Here is a 19,725-nt window from a genome sequence, read left to right as displayed (position 1 = left end):
TTCGGTCATTTCTTTGTTGATTTCATCCAGACGTTTTTTGTACTCAGTTATTGTTGTTTTGAAGTGTGACTCTGTTTTTGGGATTTCTACCTGGAGGGCCTCTGAGAGGCGTAATGCGGTTTTTATTATCAGGACCAGCTAGTCCCGAGTGCAGTGCCAGGCTATCATCGCCCATTCTTTTCAGAAAATTGCATCATTAAGGAATATGCGTGGGGCATTGGTAACGAGGAGACCTCTTGGTGCAGTATTTGTTGTCAAGTATTGTTTTAAAATAGTCCCATGTAATATTGTTCTGATACGGTCACGTTTTTGTTCTGTGAGTGACTCCCACTCTGAGGTGTGTGAAATAGCTTGTGATATTGCTGGGTCAGCAAAGAGATTGGGATCAGCAAGTAAGGCATCTATCTCTTCCTCAGTGTAGGTGAGTCCTAGGTTCGCCATCCTTAATGAAAGGTGGGGCGTAATAGCAAAAAAAGCAATATGGGTTCAAGAACCACGGTGCTTATCAGCTCTCACAGCTGTGCGCTGCTAAATCAGTAGTAACAACAAGAAAGAGAGGGAAGGAGGGACACCCTGAGTCCCCCAGGCAATTGTAGGTAAACAGCAAGAGAGTGTCAAAAAATAACACACAAAATTAGCACAGGTTCAGAGATGAAGATCTTCCTATAAGGTTCGCATTGGAAGTCTTGCAGGGAATTATTAGAAGCCCAGACTCACCACACTGGGTGGTGACATGCTTCATCATCGGGCCCACCAAGAGAAGCCAAATGCTTCCCTGGTGTGCTACACCCCTGGTTACTGCGGAGCAGGTTTTTGTGACAGTGATGTGAAAAGGATATGTGAAGTTAAAATTGTCAAAAGCTGTACCAGAAAAAAATGTTATTCAACAGTCAGCCTGACATGGTTAAAATATGTGTGGGGAAATATGCCAATTAATGTATTGGTTATTTCCACTCAAGGTGGGGTCGACATGTTTCAGCCCTTATGTATATAGTTACTGGGCTTTCTTCAGGACCATGTATTTTGTGTACCTCGGCGGTGTGGGCGCGCTAAGGTCCACCCTACCAGAAGACGTGAAAGTTAAAATTCAATGTGTAAAAATGGTGCGAAAAAGTGAACAAACCATCAAGTAATGGGGATTACCTCTGTTTTAGAGTAGCCTTTATAGTCTGGAATGAGCAAAGACATACAAACACAAAAGACAAACAAATAGTTAGAGGAATCTCAACTTGGCCAGTCGAGAACCAGCCAGGAAACCATCTCACAGGGGCTGGGATCTCCTTCACAAGCTCAAATAAAACCAGTCCAGTGGGGAGATCAATATAATGGTGTGTAAATTTCACAAGTTCAACACAGATACACCTCTAGAAAGCCTGGATCCCAGGACACCACCAAGTCAAATGAATAAAAGTGTATCCATCATGTGAACATTTAGGACATATAGCTTTTTCAATGAGCCTACATGCCAGCATTCTGGCATGTGTGTAGCAACATCATCGAGTAAAAGTGTACTTGTCTGTGCCTACTATTTAAAGATACATACTCTGTTTGTGTGCAGAAATAGGACCACTTTTCCTCAGTTAGCATTTGACCAAGATCTGTCTAGAAGCATACCTACTACTTTGCAGGCCAGAGGAGATGAAGCGTGGACTTCCCTATGTAGTCTGGCTAGAATATGTTTGAATTATTTTGTATCAATCACTAACGTGGGAACATGCAGAGAAATTAGCTCTTCCAGGTTAGCGGTAGTAGAGTTTTAGGGTACTACAAATCCTGTACAGAATACAGAAATGTGTCTATGGGTCTCAGTGCACCTGCTTTTTCTCTGAAGTGATCCAGCTCCTTCAATACACACTCCAGAAAGGGTTCTCCAACACTCAGAATCTGAAGTCTAGTAAACTGCTGGAACTCCTTCAGATGCCATGAGAAGTCAGGAATTGGCTAGTATCGATACTTGTGGGTAAAAAAGATGTTCTTAAGAACGCGTCTGTATCGGGATTGCATTCAAGATGCCACTCACCAACAGACACCCTCCTGGGATATTGGCATTAGACTCTCACTATGTCTGCACCTATGAGTCCTGTTAGGCTATGGGTGACTGTTAGAAATGGGTTTCTGGTTTGCTGGGGTATGCACCTAAGCCAGGCAGAACCCACCACTCTAGTCAGGGCAAGTAAGTTACATATCAAGGATAACCCGCGCTCACCCTCAGGTAGCTTGGCGCAGAGCACGCAGACTTATCATTAGAGGTAATGTATAAAGCGATTGTGCAACACACTCACTCCAGTAACACAATGAATACACCACAAAAGAAGAGACTCCACACAGGATTATATAAAAATATATAGTGTATTTTGTACATAAATCATAGACCCAAAAGGACATAGATCATAAAATACTTTGCATGCTGTGGAAATCTCGAGATAGTTCCTGTTATCCTGGAAATGCAGACATCAAAAATACATAACACATAACATCAGGGCTTGTAATACACCAGTTTGGTTAGAAACATACATTTGTAGATTATCAATGACCATCAGAAGAACATAAATCACCAGGTGTCCTCACAAATGCCTAAATACTCACAGGACACCAAGAGTACATCACCCCCCCCCCACACCTGTCACCATGAACATAGGGTAAATAATGCTATACGCTGGAGTCACTCATACATCATGTGGCTGCTTCACCAACACTAATGTGACTGCTACAAGTTGCGTAGGTGCTGCAGGATAACAATTGTGGTGGTCATATCGAGATAAACCATGGACTGCAGGAGCACCAGCGCTTCTATTAACTGTTATATGATAATTCCTTTTCGAAACCCCCACACCACCTCCCTGAATGTAGCAAGGGTTTTATATTGTGATCGGGACCTACATCAAAGTTTCACCTCATCACGCGATTTCGGCGAATACTCCCCAATTTATGCCACAACAGGGAGGCGGGCACTCACTCTTTAGCCAATTGGTGGGGAAGACCGCCTTTGGTCCCCCACAAACATAAACTATACAAGGGTAGCTGCCAGCAATGGCTCAATGCAGCTGCTGCCAGCACCGACAGTATGCTGAATGCAGGCAGCACCTGTGGCAGATGAGCCACTCACAGGGGAATACAGCGAGTCACACGGGGCCGTTAAAGTGGCCCTTAAGGGACTTCAAGGGTCTGCTTCATACAGTGGCAGAGTCCTTTTTATGTCCCACCCCTGAGACTTCCAGGTGGACGGGATTCGGAAATAAGTCGACCAGCTCTTTGTCTGTGCTATAGCACTCAACATGCGCTGAAGGGAAATCAAGCACTCACCCTACGCTAAGTGGCACAGTACTCGGATGGCCGGATTCGCAAGACCAACAGCCAGTTCTGGGCAGTTCCAGGAGAACACTTGGGGGCAGAAGAGGTGTGGTAGGCAGGCAAGCCAGCACATCAGGGTCGTTTTGGCACAGTGGCAGTCCTTTCTTGCAGCCCAACAGGTCACAGGTCAGCACAACAAAGCAAGTAAAACCAATGGCGGTTCCTCCTGGTAGCACACCAGCCTCTAGCTATGTGCAGCCTGTAGAACCTAGTAGTCCAGAATCAGAGAACAGCTGGCACCAGGGCGACAAACAGAAAAGCAATCCAGTGAGTCCTTTAGGCTACCCAGGAAGTAGAAGGCAGCAGGGCAGCAACAGAAGAGCAGTCCACATGAGTCCTTTGAGTAGCGCAGCAGTCCTTCTGACAGAGGTTCAGTTCCAGATCCAAAAGTGCTGTGAAAACATGTTGTCAGAGCCCCTGTACTTCTACTCATAATTGTCTTATACAAGTAGGGGTTTCAAAGTATGCATTAGAAGTGCACAACACTCCATTTCAACCCAGCCCTGGCTCCAGATATCAGTAGGGGGTAAATCAGCCCTTTGTGTGAGGGCAGGATACAGCCTATACAAATGAAAAGTGTTAACGTCTCTCTCACTTCTAGCCCAGGGAAGACCATCAGTATTGCAGTAGAATGCAGATGTAACCCTGTCACACCCAACCCTTCCTGTCACACCTAACCCTTTCTGGAAAGTATGCATTAAGTGTAGCCGTCACCCAGGCCCAGACATAGATTGCAGTCAGGCTGCAAAGCACAAAGAGTCATAGGCACAGAGAAATGCCCACTTTCTAAAAGTGCCATTTCTAAAATAGTAATGTAAAATCCACCTTCATTAGTAAGCAGGATTTATGGAGGGGCGTGGCTAAGGCGCCGATGTAGGTGGAAGCGGGACTCCGGAGCTCCTCCGTGCCCGCCTCGCACCACCGCATATCCTGAACCCCGGCTCGCACCCAGACCCCCCAAAAGTACATAGGAGGGCAACGGGGGCACGCAGGGTGAGTTTGGTGGACTGGGGGCCCCTGTGTACACCCCCCCTGGACTTAAGGATTCGAGCGCGGCTCCCGGAGAGGAGAGCGCCCAAAATGGCGGCCGCCGTCCTGACCTGAAGTGCCTGGCGGCTGGTTCCAGGAGGCGAGGAAGGACCCCCTGACGCGGTGACGACTGACCGCTGGCCGGCGGACAGCCCCCGGAGACCGGACAAAGGTGAGGGGACCTGGCTGGCACACTCGCGGGCGACGCTGAAGGACGGGAGTCGGCGACCTTGCCTGACCCCAAGATGGCGCCGGCGGAGACCGAGTGACCGCGTTGGCGGCCGGCGACAGAGCTCCTGGTGCTGCGTGGACCGCTGGACCAGCGCACAACGCACGCCCCGACCCCCTGGTGGTGGCGTTGGGGAGAGCGGAGTTTGAGGGACTAACTGCCCTTCCCCCCCCCTGTCACGAGGCGCCTACCTGAGCTGGGTGACTGTCTGCGGGGCTGTAGGGGCCGAGTGGAGGCCTGGACCTACGAGGGGCACCTGTCCTGATATCCCGGTGACGGCCTTGCCAGGGGGCCTGTGCCACTGTGGATTGGCAGCACGCGCACACGGGGGGTGAAGAGGGGAACAGGAGACAGGGTGCTGACTCCCCACCCCCATGAATCCCTGAAGCTCCGGGCGGAAAGAGGTGCCTGCCTGACCGGGGGCGCCCGAGCACAGCGGACCAGGTTCTCATCGGTGCCTACCCTGCCTTAGCCTTCTAGGTGCCCGGACCAGGGGCACTGGTGCCACACGACGCCGGCGGAGACTGGCCCTTGAACTGGACCCCACGAGACGCAGGCCCAGTGGTCGGAAGGCACGGCGGACCGGAGGCGGACCAAGGACGGAGTGAGGGAGAGCATCGGTGGCCACCGCAGGGGCGCTTGACGATCACCGACCGGCAGGATGGTGCGGGGCAACAGCAGGAAGAAAGGCTTCGAGGCCCTGAGGCGGGATGACCCGGGGCACCTCGCCGAGGACGACCCGCCGGGGGAAGGGGCCGGGAGCTCGACCCGCCCACGGGATCCCTCTCTGGGGGACATAATGCAGGCGATTGTGGCGTCGCGGGAGGCACTTGAGAAGCGCATGGACACCATCGGGTCGGACCTAAGCCTGTTGAAGGACGACCACAGGAAACTGAAGGAGCGGGTGACGACTTCGGAGGTGGCCCTGAAAACCTTGCCAGGGGACGTGGCGGAGCTCAAAACGTCATTGGCGGTAATGGCCCAGAAGGTGCGGGTCCTGGAGCTCCGAGCAGAGGACAGTGAAGGACGCTCTCGGCGCAATAACCTCCGCCTGGTGGGGGTCCCTGAGAACGCAGAGGGGCGGGATGCGGTCACCTACCTGGAGGGCTGGCTACGATCCGAGGTGGCCCCGGAGGGACTCTCGCCGTTCTTTGCCATTGAGCGCGCACACAGGGTCCCTGCGCGTCCCCCCAAACCGGGGGTGCCTCCGCGCCCGATTGTGCTGCGGCTGCTGCACTTCAGAGACAGAGACCATATACTGCGGAGGGTGAGGGAAATCCCGGACCTGAGAATAGAGAACAGCAGGGTCATGGTCTTTCCGGACTTCACCAGAGACGTGCAGAAGCAGCGTGCCTCCTTCCTGGCGCTCAAACGAAAATTGAGATCACTGCACCTGCCCTACGCTATGCTGTTCCCGGCGCGGCTGCGGGTGGTCGATGGGGATCGCACTCACTTTTTCCTGACGCCGCAGGAAGCTTGGAGTTGGCTGGACGCGAGAGGGGAACCGGGCGCGGGCCCCACGCCGCAGACCCCCCCCAGGAGACACTCCGCCGAAGGGACACCGACGCGACGATCTGGCTCCCCAACGGGCTGGCAGCAGGAGCGAGCCAAGGCGGTGCAAGCGGTGGCGGCCATCAGCCAGGGGGACGCCAGCCCCTCCAGCAGCGCATCTGAGCAGGCGAAGGACAGCACTCTCAGCCCTGGCTCCAGCAGTGGGCACGAACATTCTGAGACGGACCTGCCGGTGGTGACCCCCCAGACAGCGGAAGGTATCCTTGGCTGAGGAGGAGCGTGAGACCTAGGCCGCACAAGTAAGATAATGGGACATGTAGGTGGGGGGGGGGGACCGCTTCTGGACGCTCTGCAGTGGGATGCGGATGCCCCCCCCCGGGACTTCGCACTGGCACCGTGGGGGACGGGGTGAGTCGGGGGGCCTCTCCTGATTGTTGTTAGGGGTAGTGGGGCGGGGGCGGGGGGCTTCGGACCTGTCTGGAGCCGGTATCGCTGCCACTCCAGCCCTACTATGTAGTGATACGCTTTTTGATTCTTGAGTTTGGATGGGGTTTCCACGTTGGTTGTCTGTCCGGGGGTGTGGGAGTTGGGGTAGTTTGATTGTGCAGGTTGGGGGGGGGACGGGGGGGGGACCTAGGCGTGCTGGGGGGGTTGCCGAGAGAGTGAATGGAGTGGATGGGGCTTGGCAGACTTCGCCATGGGATCCGACTTAGGCTATAGATGTCTCACATGGAACGTAAGGGGGATGCACTCGATGCACAGGCGTCATAAGATCCACTCATACCTGGTCAGGCGGGGCATACACATTGCCTTCCTTCAGGAAACCCATCTGCTGGACAAAGAAGGGAGGGCACTGCAGCGGCGCTGGAGGGGGCAGGTCTTTCACACCGGCTACTCCGCTTATGCTAGGGGGGTGGCCATCTGGGTGCGGGCGGGGATTCCCTACCAATGCACACAACAGGTGATTGACCCAGAGGGGAGGTACATAATGGTGCGCGGCAAGCTGGACGGGAGGGACCTTAACCTGGGTTGTATATACGCCCCAAATGTGGACCAACCTGCATTCCTCGCACAACTGTCCAATAAACTAGCTCAGTTTCTGGTGGAACCCTTGCTCCTGGGCGGCGACTTTAACAGCGTGGCAGACGTTAACCTGGATAGATCCCACCCTCCCCTTCCGAATGCACCAGCTGGTAAACTTGCACTCGCGCGCTCGGCCTGGCAGCGCCGGTGGGGACTGGTTGACTCCTGGAGGGCTAACCATCCGTCGGACAGGGACTACTCCTTCTTCTCCGCTCTCCACGAACTACATGTCCGCATCGACGCCTTACTATGCTCGCAGGACGTGCACGCGGAGGTGTGCCACAGTGAGTATCTCACGCGCTCGATCTCGGACCACAACCCGCTCCTCATGCGGCTGCGCTGGTCGCAGCTCCGCCCGAAGATCCCGGCTTGGAAGCTCCGCCCTGAGGCGCTGGACGATCAGCTCTTCCGTGCCACGATTGCCACGGGCATTGAGGCATATTTCCAGGAGAACGCGGGTACGGCGGGGTCGGCCGCGACGGAATGGGACGCCTTCAAATCGGTACTTCGGGGCCAGTGCATTGCAACGGCTTCGGGAGTGCGGAGAACGCTACTGGAAGACATTGAGAGAGAGGACGAGACCCTGCGGAGACTAGAGAGGGCGAGACCTGAGCGACCGGACACTCACGAGGCCCTGCTAGGGGCGCGAGAGGCGGTGGCGGCGACAGTGGAGCGTCTCCGATGCTTTGACTACAAGGCCTACCTCACGCGAGCGCACTCGGAACGCGACAAATCGGGGGCTCTCCTGGCCTGGCTGGCCAACCCGTCCCGTCGAAGCTCGGTCATTCTTGAGCTCCGAGACCAGGCGGGGGCGGCGAGGTTCGATCAACAGGGAATTAACGCATTGTTTTATGACTACTACACAGAGCTCTACCGCAGCAGGGTCCTCCCGTCGGCGGAGGAGTTTAGGGCCTTTCTGGAGGGTCTTGACCTACCGGAGCTGGAGGAGGAGATCGCAAAGCGACTTGGGGACAAGATTGAGGAGAGGGAGGTACGGGTTGCCATCAAAAGCATGGCAAGAAATAAGACGCCGGGCACCGATGGATTCCCGACGGAATTCTACCTCACCTACACGGATCTCCTAGCGCCCCGACTGACGTGGGTTTACAACGAGTCGAGGCGGCTAGGCTGCCTCCCGGCGTCCACGAGAGAGGCGCTGATAGTCCCCCTACTGAAGCCGGGTAAGCAGCCATGGGACAGGTCGGCGTATCGCCCGCTGTCCATGCTCAACCTGGACTATAAGATTCTGAGCAAGATCTTGGCGACGCGTTTGCTCCCTCACATGCCCATGCTGGTACATGCGGACCAATCGGGCTTCATCCCGGCCCGCAACACAGCGCTTAACGTGCGGCGACTCCTGCACATACTAGAGGCCGACACTTACGACGGGGATGAGGCAGTGGTGTTTGCTGTCGACATGGAGAAGGCCTTCGACAGCCTGGAATGGCCGTATCTCTTCCATGTGTTGCGAGCGCTGGGCCTGGGCGAAGGCTTCGTAGATTGGACGAGGCTGCTCTATACGAACGCGACGGCAAGGGTCAGGACGGGGAGGATCATCTCTGAGATGTGCGGAGTGGGCAGGGGCACCCGTCAGGGTTGCCCTCTTTCCCCCCTGCTGTTTGCCTTGGCCGTCGAGCCGCTGGCGGCTCGGGCCCGGCTGGGGCAGGCGTATCGGGGCCTGGACGTCTATGGTCAAGACCACCACATCGCACTATACGCAGATGATCTGCTAATGTTCCTGGCGGATTCGACGGACTCCCTGCGAGGAGCTAAGGCCCTCCTGCAATCGCTGGGCAGAATCTCGGGCCTCCGAGTGAACTGGGAGAAGTCCCACCTATTCCCGGCCCGCCCACGGAGGGCATGCCCGCAAACTACAGAGGGAGTGACCTGGGAAGAGAGGAGCCTGCGATACCTTGGCACCTCGATCTTCCATGACAGAGCCGATATCCTTGAGGGCAATATCGGTACGGCGATACGGCACACTAGAGAGAATTTCGACTTTTGGGGCACGCTCCCACTGTCACTTATGGGCAGGGTGGCGTTGCTCAAGATGGTAACCCTCCCGCGGCTGCTTTACTTCTTCGGGACCCTCCCGATCTGGATCCCGGCGAGCTACTTTCGGCGGCTGCGATCGATGGTCATCGGCTTCCTGTGGGGGTCGGGAAGACGCAGGGTGGCCCATGCCACGCTTCTCCGCCCTAGGGCGGAAGGAGGTCTAGCGGCGCCGGACTACGAGCTCTACTACTTAGCGGCGCAGCTGCAATGGCTGACACAGTGGGTGGCTCGGGCCAGGAGGGGGGAGGATGGAGCAGGAGAACCGGCGGGTCCGGTCCAGGTGTTATCCCGGATTGTCCTGGGACTGCCGATGGGGGACTTCCACCTCACCCAGGAGTTTGCGACGGCCCGGAAATGCTGGAACAGATATCGCCGGAGATGCGGTGTTGCGGTTCCTTACGCACCAGAGATCCCGCTTAGACTCTGCGGGGCGCTTCCGCATGGAGGCTCGTGGCGCGGGCTGAGCGGCTGGGACCAGCAGGGGCTGTCATCCATAGGCGACCTGTACGAAAATGGAGTGATGTTGCCCTTCGACCTCCTGCAGGACCGCTTCGAACTGGCGGGTGGGGACTTTCTTCTTCATGCGGCTTTAACGGCGGCGATCCGCAAACACTGGGGGGCGGGCATTTCGGAGCCACCATTGTCCCTGGGATGTCAGTACGTCGTAATGATGGCGGGGACGGTCAAAGCGGTCACGTGCCTGACTCGACGCATGGTCTCGGAATCCACCGCTCCGCTGCTGACCCTGAAGACGAAATGGGAGGCCGACCTGGCGACTGAGATCCCCGAAGAGGCCTGGAATGGTATACTGGAGGGGGCCCGGAACGGCACGCGCAACGCAAGGTTCCAGCTGGTGCACTTTTATGTCCTACATAGGGCGTATCTGACCCCTGATAAACTACATAAGTACTTCCCGGCTCACCCAGCGTCCTGCCCGCGCTGCCCGGCGGATCCCGCAGATTTCCGACACATGTTCTGGTCCTGTCCCGAGCTGGGGCCCTTCTGGGGGGAGGTGGTGGAGGTCCTGAGGGAGGTGACGGAGAGGGACCTGCAACTCACCATGGCACATTGCATACTACATTGGTTCCCACACACATCAAAGAACAAAGTCACTAGCAAGTTCCTGGACTTGGGGCTTCTCCTGGCGAAGCGGGCCATTACGTCCCAGTGGAAGGCGTCCCGGGGCCCAGTAGTAGAGCGCTGGAAGGCTGAACTGCTTAAATGGGCTAGATGTGAGGGTGAGCTTCGCCTGCGAGCTGCGCTCAGGATAGACAATGCCTTGGCACTGGAGAGGGCCAGGGCATGGGAGGGGCTGGTCCTGGATCTCACGCTCCTGGACGAGGAGGAGGAGGAATCCCCGGTACATAGCCCGGCTCCAGAGGGACGCCCGCCTGACGGGGGGGCGGCATAGACCCGCTCGGCTATTGCACTGCCCTTGCGTTCCATCGAGATGTTTTACGGATGATTGCAGACGGATCCTGGTACCATGCTTCGGGTCAGTTCTTGGTGACAAGGTTGAGAGTTCAATTAGGTGATACTCTGGCACGCCTGGGGGGGTGGGAGGGCTGGGTAGGGGGCAGGGAAAGTTGGGGGGGGGAATCCTGGACGGGGATGGCGGGGTAGGAAAAGTTGAGGGGGTTTAGGGGAAGGGGAGGGGGATATGTTCAAGGGAGTTGCACAGGAACTCTTGGCCTCAACTGGACTTGGGACAGAGGAGAGGGAGTGTTAGGTCCGAAAAGCAGCGTTGCCGTTTCCCATCCACCTGTTGGCTGTAGCCACGCACAGAATGTTCTAACGCAGTTTCCTAAGTACCTACGACTTTGCCGCTCGACCTCCGGGGTGCGAGCTGAATGGCTGTGTGATACTGGGGAGTGGGAGCGGAACTCACACTGAGCATCAAGGGGAATGGCATAAATTGTACTGTGTATCTACCCATCATGGCTGCAATAAAAAGATATTTACAAAAAAAAAAATTAGTAAGCAGGATTTATCACTACCATTGTAAACATACCAAACATTGCAATGCTACTCCTTTCAGGTTAGCAATTACCACTTAAACACATATGAGGGAATTCCCAATACTAATTTATGAGATGCGTAGGCCTCAAAGTAGTGAGAACCACAATAGGCTGTTTGTCATTACTTGGACATGTCACACAATAAAGGCACATGCTCTGCCTTTTACTTACACAACACACTGCCAATAGGACTACCTCAGGTCTACCTTGGGAGAGACCTACATGTAGTAAAAGGGGACGTTAATGCTTGGCAAGTGGTTTTAAATGCCAACTCAATGTGACAGTAAGTTGTGCATGCAGGCTATGCAGTGGCAGGCCTGAGACAGGTATGAAATGCTATGTCAGTGGGTGGCACAGGCAGTGCTGCAGGCCCACTAGTAGCATTTCATTTACAGGCCCTGGGTATATGGTACACCACTTTACAAGAGACTTACAAGTAAATGAAATATGCCAAATAGGTGAAAAACAATCATACAATGTTTCTGGCGGTAGGGGAAATGCACTTTAGCACTGATTAGCAGTGGTAAGGTGCCCAGAGTCCTAAAGCTAACACAAAGAGGGTCAGAAAAAAAGGAGGAAGAAGGTAAAACATTTGGAGTTAACCCTGCAAAAAGGGCCAGGTTCAACAGTGACTTTGTTGGATGGTGTCCGGTCCTGGGAGATGCTGATGGGTGGTTCGAGGCCCATAATGGGAAGTAAGGCAATGTCTTTTGGCCTGAACTTCCTGTTTCTTTTAGCCCTTATCAACAAGGCTGCAATTCTATTTAAGGCAGTGTTTCCCAAACCGTGGGTAGTGAGCCGATATTTGGAAAGTCCAAGCAATAAATTTAGATTCCTTTAAATTCTGTATTTATCTTTTCACATTTGCAGCACTTCAAAGACAGAGGTCCAATGTCAGGCTATATCTTTTGACAGACAGTTGCTTTTTTTTTTAAACATGGGGATTAGTATGTACAAACTCTTTTCACTTTGCAGTCAGAGAAAGAAAAATAAAGTGTATTGTGTGAAAATTTTGCTGGTGTACAGAGAGTTTGAAAGGAAAGGCTGTAGGATATAATTGTTGTGTAACACACAACAAAATGTAAGTACCTGTAAATTAGCTATACATATTCAGAAGTTGGGAAAGGACAAATGAAGCAAATGTTTTTGTATTTCTGAAGTGTGATGAAAACAAAGATTTTAACAGGGTTAACACATATCAAGACATTTCACTTGTTGATGCAGTAATGCTGAATATTCACTGAAATCCTATTTCCACACATTATCACATGTATGCAATATAGTTTTATCACTAAAACTATATGTCTATGCAAATTCAGTGGCCATTTAATTGAAAAATGTGCTGTCTGTAAATGATCATGCGTCAACACACAATGCTTTAGTTACATTAAAAAAAATTGCCTGCCTCATGTCCATTAAAGCTAGGTGTGTCTTGACATTTGTTATTCTCAAAATAGGCTCATAGTTCTAAAAAGTTGGAAAGCACTGATCTTTAGTCCATGGCAGTTTCCCAGCCTCCAAACTCTTCCAGGCCAAACCGGTTTATTAAAGCCAGCCACACCAACTTGTTGGTGCAGTGCTTCCAGAATTATTCTATCCAATCTTTGCTCCAGAGTCCCTAATTTTTGTATTGCCTAGCCTTGTTGACATATTCCATGAGGTTTTTTTATGCCACTGTTTTTTCCTCCGGTAGGCTGTTTCCTCAGAGGACACTCACCTGCTTCGTGTTCCAGTCACTGGCTGGCAAAGTGGCTTCCGTCCAATCTTCAAATCATGGATCTATCGACCAATTAATCAATTTTCTCACCCAGCATTTTCAGAGGTGCTTGAGTCCCTGTCTACGGGCCAGCCAGCTCCAGCAGTATGCAATATACTACATTGGATCAAACCTCATCTGGGCCATCAAGCTGGGAGCAGCATAGCCATATTTACAGGATATATAAAACAGCAGCAAGGTGGGTTAGCATGGGAGGACCATAAACCCAAAAGCAAACTGGACTTCCACCTCACAGTCAGAGAAAGAGAAGTCTCCGACGCCTTATGGTATGGTGAGAACACTAAGTTTGTTTTGTTTCCAAGCCGAGGTTAATCTACTCATGACAGATCTAAGTGAATCAAAGAACAATGGGGTCGGGGTAATGGGTAAGTTAATAAATAAAAAGATCAATCAGGGTAGAACCAGCATTTTCATAAACACTATGTGTCCATCCAAAAGTCGCTTAATCCAGCGATCAACAACATTAGAAAATCAACTGTTATGTTATATGTTATGGCATTTTGTAACGCGCATAGCTACTCAACAGAGTGCCCTGGAGCCATTCCATAATTATCTTCAAATAATTTTGTGGCTAAACGGTGCAGCCTTATGCCTAAGTATTGAACAGAGTCTTCCATCCATTGGAGTAGGAGCTCCAAGGAACATTGAGTTCTAATTATTGGAAAATGAAAACTAATCTCAATTAGCCCAGGGCCCAGAAATAATGCCAAACTGCAATATTTCAGGTAGAATTTGGACGCACTGACATCAAGGTCCCTAATGTACAAGATAGTCATACACATACATGGCATGGGCACCGGCTACTTGAGGAACCTCCGGGTCTAGCCAGCGCTATATAAAACTTCTCAAACAATCAAACAAACTCCGGCCGCACCGCCAAGAGCAGAACCTAAGATCCAACCTCCGCCCGGTAAGGTGCGGGCACCCTATGCCAATAGCCTATGGAGAACTTCTCCTTGCCCTATTAGGTAAGGGTCTCAGCATCTTAACCTACATATACCTTGTCATAGGAGATGTCACTGTACCTCCCTCTACCCTCGGACACTGGAGTGCGCATGGGAGCTAACATGAGCCCTCACCCTCCGTTGTTGTCATACTGCGCTTGGTGTTAGCTTGAATTTTAGCAGGCCAGTGTGACGCCTGACCAGCGCTCCTACAGGCCCTGTTATGGGCCCCTCACGTCTCTCAGGCACCTTCACAGACATTGATGCCTACATGGTGCCGGGCGGGGAGACGATATGGCAAACACTCACCGGGCGGGGGACTGTTTGGTCTCTGCCTTCTGCATCTGCTGGTCACATGACGCAGGGTGCCCGAAGTAGAGGTTAATATGTATATGTTAGAACTAGGGATTTCTGGTTGGCTGAGGCTTGCGCCAAAGCCAGGCAGAAACCACCACCACCACCACTCTAGTCAGGGCAAGGAAGTCACCCGCCAAGATAACCCCTGCTCACCCCCTTGGTAGCTTGTCATGGGCAGTCAGGCTTATCCCGGAGGCGATGTGTAAAGTGTTTGCCCACGCACCCAGCAACAACACCCAAGGCTCACCACAAAGGAAACTCCACACAAGGTTATATATAAAAATAGCCTTTGTATTATACCAAAAACATTAGATAATAAGCACACAATTTACACTGTGCCACTGGCACAGGCGGAATTTACAGGGGATTATATACACAGGACAGGGCCACATGGACCACTGTCAGGAATAAGCTCTTGGTAGAAATAGCACATTGTAGGAATAGCACTTAGAACATAGAATATTTGTAGCACCAAATAGCGAATGTAGAACACAACCAGTAACCACTGGTAAAAGGTAAGTACACACTACGCAATCCTAACCACCTTAGGCATATATCACGCAAGGCACCAGGAACTCACTAGCATACCTATACTAGGTAAAACAACCTCCTAAGCATAAACACATTTAGAGGTATAGGCAAAAAGGCATTGCATATCATGCATAAATCACATTAGGCAAGTAATCACATTTGCCCCAAAAATCACGTAACTGACCCCAGGCCACTTGGCCTCTCAGGGGCTCACAGGCCCAATGTCCAGAATGTCTGGGCTGGCTGTGTAGGTAGCCAAAGAAGAATGCGCAACAGGCATAAACGATGCAGCTGCCCACTAAGTGCTGGGCAGCTGGGGGACGGAGCCTGGCACCAGCGTGCCTCCTGGCTCTCCTCTGGGCTTCCAAATTAACACAGAGCTCAAAAACAAAGTGTGAGCCTTGTAGGCTCAGAACCAACTGTGCCCTCAGATCAACGTGGGAGCCCTGCAGGCTCGAGATACAACTTGGCCCCAATTCACGTCGGAACCTCGTGGGCTTGAAACAACAATGCGCCCCTGGAGCTTTGTGGGCTCAAAATAACAATGTGCCCTGGGAGCCTCGTGGGCTCGAGAAATACTGAGAGCTTTGTAGGAGCCCTCAGGCTCTACCAACAACAATGCCCACTGTTGGAGTGGCCCGCTGCCAAATGGGGCCGCTCGAGGCACCAACCGTCGGAGCAGCCCTCTGTGAAGCGGGCTGCTCGGGTAGGGGCACCGGGGGAGTGCGCAACCTCGCACCTTCTCCCCCAGCCAGCTTTCACTCAACGGCTTCCTGTCGTCAGAGATCTCCTCTTGCTGCCCGGTCTCGCAGCGGCGGCTGTTGTGCGGCAGCGCGGGGCTCTCCCAACACACGGGCCCCGCCAGCCACCGCAGTACTTCTCCGTGGGTTTTGCGGCGTAGGCAGCACCCGGAGCTCTCCCTCGCTCTCGGGAGCCCCGGGGAGAGACGGCGGCTCTCTTCAGTCAGCATAGGAGCGGGGGTAGGCTCCCGTCCGCTTCCTGGTTGTTGCGGCCCCGGCCACATCACGCCGCGGCTTGCCTGGCTTCCGGTATGCCCGAAACACCCTCCGGGTCGTCGCGGGCAGAGCGGCGGACCTCGGTACCGCCCACGGCTGCAGAACTACGGGGTAGGCTCCCGAAAAATAACACAAAGTCCCTGGCGGGGTGGGCACCCGCTAGGGATCTAATAACAAAAGAAAGATACGGCATTGAGCGGGTAGGGCACCCGAGCTGAGAATCAACGGGTCGGGGAATCCCCACGCCGGGGGGAATCCCTCAGGACTGGGATCGCAGCGCCGTGCTGCTGTTCACAAGGGGGAAGCACTGCTTAGGAGAGCACAGCGCTCCCCAGCACCACAATCCAGCGTTCCCAGGCGCTACAAGGACAAATACAGCGCTCCCAAGCGCTGGGGTCCCCAAGGTCCAGGGAAAGTCCAGCAAAAGTCTTGTAGGAGGTGGGGGGGGGGCAAAGGCTGGGCCCAGGGGCCAGCTCAAAGGGCCCTCCAGGCATGGAAGCAGTCCCCAGTGGTGGTCCTCCTGGCGCCCAGCAGCAGGCCCCCCTCAAGTTAGGATCAGCAAGAACATTCTACATGGGGTCACAGCCCCTTTTTATACACATAAATCCTTTGTCTCAGGCTGCAGGTTTAGGGGAAAACCAGACGCAGCTGGTTTTGGAGCACTCTGTTGTGCTCAGCCCCTCTCCCCATTCACAGGACATGCTAGGGACATCAGACGCTCCACAGGGTGAGGAGCCAGCATTGTGTAGGGAAGGCTCAGCTCTATTCAGGTCCCAGGTGCACTCCTCCCACCCATCTGGATGTAAATCTCTCTATTCACCACCGGGGCAGACCCATCCAGACTCCTGGAGCCAGGCACACCAGCCAGCTCCAGCCACTCACAAGTCAGACAGTCATTTCACATTTATTACACAGACATGCCAGCTTCTAGAAGTGGCACTTCCACACTAGAAACAGTAAATCCGCACACATCATCTCGCAGCATTTAATCACACGAGTTCACACATACCAAAATCGACCCTGCTTTTCCCATGCATCAGGAACTACCATGGACACATACATTCCCCATGCATTCCTATGGGAGGGCAGGCCAATCTCACCACACGCACTCAGAGTGCGCACGCACTTTACCCTGGGACACAGTGTTAAAGTGCGCAGAAGCCAAAAACAACCAACACCAAGTCATATATCAAAGCAAAAAGTTTAGGGGTGAACCTGCCATAAGGGCCAAGTCCAACAGTATACTTGGTCTGTCTCTTCTTCTTCTTTTTCTTTACCTTGTTTATGCGTCAAACGTAAGACGAGTTACCTCGACCTATGCGCATAGAGGTCCACTTTTTAGCCTCCCATATTTACCTGCAGTATGTCTCTCTTTTGTCTTTGTGTTCTTTCCCTTCTTGGTCACGATCAGGAGTGGACACATTTATTTAGTTGTAGCCGCAACTAAAAGACAATTAGTTGACGGCCCCCACTGATTGCCCTGAGGTCTAACTCTGCCCTTCTATTAGTATTAGTAATATTTAGTTTTCTCCACGTGCATCACACAACCTTCACAGTTTTATTCTGGTCCTGATGACCACTGAGGCGTGAAACTTGTCGACCTCCTAGTTACCTGGGCACATTACGCCTACAGAGGTAACTCCTAACCTATGGGTTTTTTACTCTGCCAAGGGTACCACCCTAATAAAGTGTCTCTTCTGGCAACCCTTCCACAGTTTTAACTCCTTGCATGCACTTTGTCACCCCCCACATAGGACTCACATCACACACCCGCATGCACCAAACGGCAGTTCTCAAAAGATCTCTGAAAAAGTGACCCTTCCGAAAAAGTGATCCTTCCAGGGACACCTAGGGCATTGCAGCACCGGCCCAACTAGGAGCAACTGCCCGATGATGAAGCATGACATTGTTTGGGGGGTGTGAGGGCTACAAGAGACAAGACTTATTCTTCCCCACTGAGTCCCAGACCTAGGATACCTCCTTTCCCTCCGTTTTCCTTTTTTCTGCCCCTCCTTCCTACAGTGAGAGAGTGACGATTTGAACTACTCTCCTTGGAACAGCGTTCCCCCTTTTTTGGGGTGACTTCATGGTTAGTTTGGAGCACGTATCAAGAGAGAGAGAGGACTAGTTAGCTAGTCCGTATCCTCAGGGATATTTATATGTATAAAAAAAAAACTAGCTACTTATGACTTGTATAATAATCTCCGAAGTATCTTGTCAGGTGGAACCTGTTTGGGGTCTTCATGAAGCCCTCACCTACCAACCTAGTTGGTGGCATGCTTCATCATCGGGACCACCCAGTGACACCTAATATGTCCCCGGTGTGCTTCAATGCCTGATTACAGCGGAGCAGGTACCTCACTGAGAGTGCAATGTAGTGAAAAGGTGAAGTGAAATTAAAACGGCTTGACAGAGGTCCTAATACCTGAGGGCTAATCAAAATTTAAGTAAAGGACAGTTAACAGTAGCAGAAGGAATCACACAAATCTCTCACACATATAGAACAGGTGCAACACATGTTAAAGCTGAAATGAGAAGTCTTCAAATAACAGAGGAGCCAGTCATGAGAATCTCCAATATCATTTATTCTGCTTCCGCTGCAGCAGGAGAGTCTATAAGCATTCTACAGAGAGTCTGCTTCAGTTTACAAATTACTCACCATCTTTGTATATTTGTAGTCCTATAGGAAATAGTGAAAAACAATGATCTCAACAAAACATTATCATAAAACACAAAGGTCCTTGAGAAATGTAGCTGTAGCCAGAAGATTTCGGACAGCTTGCCATTTATCATCAACGACAGTTGATTGGGTTCCTTCCTTTCTCACAATGTCTGGTTACACTTTAAACAAACCATTATTCACTGACCTTGACAACACAATTGGGAGTTTGTAGTATTTACAAATAATCTTATCAGCACACATGTGCTGCGTCAACTTCCTTACCAGCTCTCAGGCCCAGGGGACTGTTTACAAAATAAAGTGAGAGATAAACACTTTCCTTTAGTGTTCTGTGAACGGGAAGGAAAACATTCTGCAGTTGAAACCTTTCCTCTGACACGTAATTCAATTAACCTTTCATGAATCCAGCTGCACTCAGCTACACTAGAGAAACATGCTTATCCTGGGAATACAGTTATGTAAAGGAAAAGAAGAAAGAAAAAAAGGCAATATTAAATAGGACCATCCCTCTCAATCCTTCCTTTGAATGCTCTTTTACACAGGAATTCCCTCTATCTCTATCTGCATCATCCACATAATTTCATGCTGATTGAGGTTCATCTGGGACACCATAGCTTTGTGAATATGGATACCGATGCGTTTCTCGATAAAAATGAACTATCTTCCTTATTAATAAAATCACCCGTCCCGTACGCCACATCTACCTCGACACATAAATATGTAGTCAGGCAGGCCCTGCGACCTAGGCCCTGGATTACTGATTTATGGGTCATAGATGGGAGGGTGCTTGGCTGGCAGGCAATCACGCGGGCATGGAACTCTTGATCAATCACACAGATAAGCGTAGCGACATTACAATGGTCAGGGGAGATTGCCCCCCAATAAAGTGTGCATGGCCAGAGGGGGTATGCCCATTTCTGAAAACACCATAAAGTCGTCTGCAACATAAATTAGGAACACCTAGCCAATCAGGACCTCGCACACTTAGTGATCACACGCTCCCCATGCCAGATATCTGGATACATTTACCACTGGCCACACAGTGTTCACACATGGTCGAGACCCACATGTATTTACCATTTGACCATTAATTTATTACTCTAAGGCGTGGTACTCATAGTACGGCCCGCGGGCTGCCAGCAG

Source organism: Lissotriton vulgaris, chromosome 5 (genome assembly GCF_964263255.1).
Source record: "Lissotriton vulgaris chromosome 5, aLisVul1.2, whole genome shotgun sequence".
NCBI lineage: Eukaryota > Metazoa > Chordata > Amphibia > Caudata > Salamandridae > Lissotriton > Lissotriton vulgaris.
The sequence above is the reverse complement of the archived record's forward strand: the minus strand, read 5'-3'. Positions refer to the sequence as shown.